Source organism: Desmodus rotundus, chromosome 5, assembly GCF_022682495.2.
Source record: "Desmodus rotundus isolate HL8 chromosome 5, HLdesRot8A.1, whole genome shotgun sequence".
Lineage (NCBI taxonomy): Eukaryota > Metazoa > Chordata > Mammalia > Chiroptera > Phyllostomidae > Desmodus > Desmodus rotundus.
Window position 1 is genome coordinate 126030100 of NC_071391.1, and position 6618 is coordinate 126036717.

A 6618-nucleotide genomic window follows, 5' to 3' on the forward strand; every position below is an offset into this window, starting at 1 on the left:
ACCAACACCGACCCTGTGGAGGGCGCGGCACTTCTGGGGATGCGCTTTTTCCTGCAGGCAGCTCCAGACATCAGGAGAAAATCACAAAGGCTAATAACCTAGGGACCTCTAACTCCTCACTGAACGACTGGTAGAAATAGCTTTCAGTGTTTTTAACAACCCACACGGAGCAGAGGAAGAACAAAAAGCCACCCCGTGGAAACAAGGGCTTACTTGTTAGCTTAGGCTCTCAGTCTTACGCCACCTCAGGGTCTCCCGGCCCCCAGGCTACAACGAACAACAAAGGGGCGATGCTATTCCGGAACAGAAGGACACTAGGGAAGGGAGAGCCCACAACCGACTCAGCTCTGCAAGAGAGGAGGCCGTGGGAAAAGGGAACCTTAGTGCCTCAGAACCAATGATGGTCGGAACACCCAAGACCCAAGAAATGACGGTGTCCCAGTCCTCCTACTGCCGCCACTGACCTCTGACCATCACGCCAGAGGAGCCTCAGGTGAGCTTTGCTGTGACAGGTAAGCCCTTTACATTTTTATTAGACACGGGCTGCTTGCTCTGCTCTGACTCACTCACCAGGGCCTCTTTCTTCCAAGACCCATTTGATCACTGGGGTAAATGGGCATCCTCAATGACCATTTCACTCAACACCCCACCTCGCTCCCACTGGCTGCGGCCTCGGAAATCCCAGTTTTAGTCATGCCTTTCTTGTGGTTCCAGGGTGCCCCATTCCCTTATTAGGGAGGGACACCTTGTCTAGTGTAGGAACTACCGTTACCCGAGGAACATCAGCCATCAAAGATAACGAACCCTCGTTGTGATGCCTGATGGCCAATCTAATTTCGCACCCTGAACCTGAAAGCAATAATACTCCAGCATCTGACCTTGTGCAAGTAGACCCTGAGGTACGGAGAACTGGAATGCCGGGCAGGGCAGCAAACGTACCCCCGCCAGGGTATCTCTGAAACCAGGGGTGTCCTACCCTAACAAGAGACAGTGACCCCTAAAACCTAGGCCATAAGAGGGACAGAACCTCTCACTGAAAGATATTTAATGTGTGGGCTTCTCAGGCCCTGCCGGTCCCTGTGCGGTGCCCTGTTCTCCCAGTACAGAAGCCAATTGGAGAGCTCCGGTTCGCACAAGACCTGAGGGCAGAAAGTGAGGCTGTGATTCTGGTCCATCCTATAGCTCCAAACCCCTCCACTATCTTAACTCAAATCCCAGGAGAAGCCACACATTTACTCTATTAGATTTAAAGGATGCCTTTTTCTGCATCCCCCTTTATCCCGATTCTCAGTACTTGTTCATGTTGGAAAGGCCTAACCCCCAAACTAGGGCAACTTGCCAACACACGTGGACTGTGCTCCCTCAGGGCTTTAGAGGACATAAAGTCTCTCCAAAAAAGGCCCAAATAACCTCCCAGTGGGTCCAAGGCCTAGGGTACCTGCTCACTCCAACAGCCAGGGCCCTGGCACCCCAAAGAAAACAGGCCATGCTGGCTCTCAGAGTCCCACGAAGTAAACGACAGCTTCGAGGGTTTTTAGGAATCTCTAGCTTCTGCTGCCTGTGGATACCAGGGTTCGGGCTCATTGCTGAACCTCCATATGAGGCTTTGAAGGGAGATGACAAAGAACCTATAGACTGGACCCCTGAGTGCCAATCTAGAAAAGCCATTTACTCTATACATCACAGAGAGACAAGGCACAGCACTTGGAGTCCTTACCCAGAAATTAGGTCTGATTCCAAGGCCAGTAGCTTACTTTTCAAAACAACTAGACCTGTAGCAGCTGGCTGACCACATGGTTATGAGTTGCAGAAGCCACTGCTCTAATAGGAGAGGCCGAGAAACTTAGCCGAGGGCAGCCCCTCAGAGTGCAAAGCCCCTGTCAGGTACAAGCTGTGCTGGAAATAAAGGGACATCAATGGCTCACAGGGGGAAGGCTAAGTAAGTTTCAGGCTCTCCTCCTTGACTCTCCTAAATTAACCCGAAAGGTTTGCCAAACTCTCAATCCTGCCGCCCTCCTACCAATAAACAAGAAAGCCCAGGTCACACATCAATGCACAGAGACTATTGAACAAGCGTATTCAAGCAGGTCTGACCTAGAGATGACCCTTTACACAACCCTGCAGCGGAACGGTTTGCGGATGGCAGCAGTTCTGTACAGGATGGAGTTGGTCTCCAGGAAACAAGAGAGGCAAAGCCCCTGCCCCTACTACTTCAGGCCAAAAACCTGAACTCATAGCACTCGCTAGGGCCTTACAATCAGGAAGAGATCTCTGGGTTAATATCTATACTGATTCAAAATATGGGTTTGTAATGTTGCATGCCCATGCTGCTATTTGGAAGGAAAGAGGACTTTAAACAGCTAAAAACTCCCCCATGAAACACCGTGAAGATATGTTAGGACCCTGGTGGCTGTAACACTCCCCCAGCAAGGGGCGGTAATACACTGCCAGGGCCACCGAAGGGGGGACACAGAGAGAATCAGAGACAATACACTAGAGATCCGATAGGCGGGTGTTAAGGGATAACAGACTTTTATTGCCTCAAACCTTAAAATGGAAAGGAATCAAAATGCTCCACGAAGACACCCCCTTGGAGAAGAGATGCTCTTGCCACCCTTGTCTCCCAGCCTTTGTGACACAAAGCTTCGTAAAACTGTGAAGGAAATGACCCGAGGACGTGGAGTCTGCTCCAAAAGGAACCCCAGAGTTACCTTCTTCCTCCGCCCCTCTTGACGCCAACACAGGGCAGGGGCACCTACCCCGGGGAGAATTAGCAAATCGATTCACTCAGATGCCCCTAAAGCCAGATTTAATATTTGTTAGTGTTTGCAGACACTTTCCCTGGATGCACTGAAGGCTTTCCTACCAGAACAGAAAAGGCCACTGAGGTGGCCAAATACGCACTGCAAGAAACCTCACCTAGGTTTGCTCTTCCGAGAAGCCTACAGAGTGACAGCGGGCCCTCTTGCAGCCAGGATTACACAGCAGCTGGCTCAAGCTCTAGGAACCGACTGTCACTGACACTCATTGTGCAGACCCCGATCCTTGGGTAAGGTAGAAAAGGCGATCACACTCTGGAGAGGACTCCAGCCAAGCTATGCCAAGGAACCTCTGAGTCCTGGGAGTCCCTGTTACCCACAGGCCTCGTGGGGGTGACAGCTGCACCCGAAGGGAAGTTACAAGTGAGCGCCTTTGAACTCCCCTATGGCAGGCCCTTCCTCAGATCTGACCTGCTCATGGAGGAGGAAACCCTCTAGCTGTTATCTTGCACCATTATCTAGGACAGGTAATAAAAGCATTACAGGAGTATGGGAACAAAATTCTGCCTGTTCCTGATAAAGGCTGCCAACACAAATACGTTAAACCAGGAGACCTGGTCTACTTAAGAACCTGGAGGGAGAGCTGTCCTGAGTCTCAGCCACAACCCAGATGGAAGGGCCCACTTCAGTCCTACTCAGCGCCCCAACTGCAGCGAAGCTTACAGAAAGAGCCAGTTGGGTTCGCTTTTCTCAAATTAAATGAGTCCCCACAGGAACCACAGCCGGAGACTGAGGCTTGTGAACCCATCGGGGACCTCGAGCTCTTCTTCAAGAAACAAAAACCTGTCGCAGAGAAGTAATGTGGCGATTAGGGCTTTAATATAATTGTCTTCCTGATATTTCTCATATTTCTACTGGACTTCAGATAAGGTCCCAGCGCCCGCGCCCCCTCCACTAACCAACAACATTTCTTTTTCTTGATTTTATACCCCTACTGTACTTGGGACCCTTGCGAGGAGAAAGGCAGGCAAATATACTGGTAAGCTTCTCCAATATCATTGCTACCAGAAATGAACTTTCTAACTTTCTAACTGCTGGATCTGCCACAGACAGCCAATTGCAATGGCCCTCCCACCTCAGTTTCAACCTACAACCTTCCCCTCAAACTCAACTCTATTTTCAGGCCCCCCCCCCACTTGTGAAAAGGTCAGTCCTTTTTCAGTAAACCTCCCTGCAGTTCCCACTGGCTCCACTTGCACCAGTTTGACCTCGGTCGTTAATCAGACCGACAAGCGGTGGAAACCGAGGCTTTTATGCAGGGCCCTCAAAGAACCCTGCTGTCATTGCTTACCGTCCAACGCAAGTGTCAGTAAGCTCGAACTAGATGGTTCTGCACCATCTCTGATATATCTGAAGACTTTTTCTAACAGTTTCTCGTACCCCTCATCTGACACACTGGTGTTCACTAAACCAATCAGGAGTCTAGGAAATTAATTCTCAAAATGACCCCTGGAACACCTGCAGCTATTGCAGGGAGAAACTAATGTCAACTAGAAACTTGTGTACCAAGTCACCACAGCACATAGAGCCCCCACAGAGCCAAGGGACCCCTTCCTAAAAGGGGGGCCCTTCTCCCCTGACTGCAAGGGAGACCCCTCCTGGGGTCCAACCCTATAAGCCTGGTGTTCGACAGCATATTCCCAGCAGGCGTGTGTGCCTCATGGATACCTCTCCTCTAGGGACACCCCCAAACTAGCCGACCTTATGATAGCAGACCTTATACCAAGTTCCACCAACCATTACCTGCTCTAGACTACCCACGTGCTGGCAACACACTATTTCAAGGCCAGCACGCCTTAGGTTTTGTTGGCCCCTGAGGGATTTCTGTCACTATTGCCACTCACCCTCAAAATAAAAGGGCAATCAGTCTCATAGTAGCTGGCGTAGGGGTAGCCGACGGCCTAGGTTTGTCTACCATGAGGCCACCTTAAGCAATTTAACAGACAGTATAGCTGCTCTAGAAAAAAGTACCAGTGATGCCCTCAAAGACTTGCACTGGTCGCTAGATTCTCCTGCTAATGTGGTGCTAGACAGCAGGCCAGCCCTCGATGACCTGCTGGCGGCAGAGGGAGGTGGGTATGCGCAGTCATAGACAAAACCTGCTGCCCTTACCTCAACTCTTCAGGTCAAGTAGACGAACACATCGGAAAACTCTGTGGCCAGGCTGCCGGGCTTCATAACTTTGGAAAGAGGAGCCCTACTGCCAGTTCAATCTGGGATGCTGTGAGGTCTGCTCTCCCCTCCGGTGCCTGGTTTTCACTCCTCCTTGGGCCCTTAGCAGTTATAGTTCTCCTCCTCATCTTCGGACCATGTCTTTCTAATCTTCTTGTCAAATGTGTCACCTCCGAGATACAACGGTTCCAGATCACGATGACGATGCTTCAGGGCTTCTGGCCCATCCCAGCTTGGGGAGAATCACCCAGCAGCCTCCCTGTTCCAGTGTCAGACCCCAGTCCCTTGTCTCCCTCATATCAGGGAGGGACATCCACACCCTGTGCAGGCAGGGATCATGACCCTTGTTGGCAGGAAGCCATTACTGAAGATCCACTGGCCAACGTCCCAAATCACCCCTTGGAGACTTCAAGGATGGAAGTCTCTGAGGGGGAAATGCAGGTTAGTAAGAAGCTAGGAAAGTTGCTTGGCAAGTGGAATAGGTGGCCAAGTAGTTATAGCCAGAAAGAGAGGGTCGCCTGGGTGGAAGGCCTGAGGCCCCTGCAGGGGGCAAAACTGGGGAAACAGGGACCTTGCCCTTAGGGTATCCTTCCCTCCCCTGGCCTTTCCTTCCTGGAGATAACATCTAGGAGATAACGTGTAGGCAGGCCTCAGTTGTATTTCCATTCCAGACCCAGAAAAGCAGCAAAACCAGACAAGGGACACAGCAGCTGACCTCAGGACCAGCTGCATCAGATAATGCCCCCTGCCCTGGAGCCCACCAATCAGAGGAGATCGCCGCCCTGGGAGGGCTCACCTGCAAAGCTGAGGAAACTGGATTGAAATCCTCCTCTGGGACCTCCCTTCAGCTCTCTACCCTTAAAAGCTTTTAGGACGAGGATCCAGTGCATGCTTTCCCTCCCCCTCCTGGGAGCGCACTCATGCCTTTCCCCTCCCCTCTTCTCCCACAAGCATGCATCTCCCAAACTCTAGGAAGCCCTGAAAGGCTTGTAACCAGGGCAGCAATGGGCAGCAGCAGTTCATCTGGGGAAACCCCCTGAACCTGTCTCCAAGGCCCCCTTTTCTCTGACTTCTCAGGGAGCTAAAGCAGCCCTGCCTAGACTCGTTTCTTTCCTATAACATTCCCAGAAAGCCAAGGCAGCCTCACGTAGGCTCTCCAGTTGCTTCTTCTATTCTAATTCCTTCCTTATTTCATTGTCCCCAGCTTTAATAAATGTGCCGTCATAGTCACCTGGACTCACGTTGTGAAATCTTTCTGTACGTAGTCAAGAACCCACACACTACTGGTAGGTCCAAGGCAGACCCGTTCAGGGCCAGGTCCCCTTTCTGGTAACACAGGAGAGTGGCTGAGATCTGGGCTGGGATCTGGCCATGTCTGCAGGCTGCTTTTCTGTGTGGCTGTACGCAGCTTCCTGGTTGGGTGAGCCCAAGCAGGCAATGAAAGACCAGTGATGCTTGGCTTGCCCCTTCTGTGGCCAGATGGTTTATTTTACCACTGCCTCTGAGGGGGCACCGGGACATGGCTGCAACTCTCTGGAGTTTCTGCAGCAGGAGTGAAGCCCTAAATGGCATCAGTGGTAGAGCAGCCGGGTGCGAACCCAGCCTGGAGTCTGCATGCAGGGCAGTC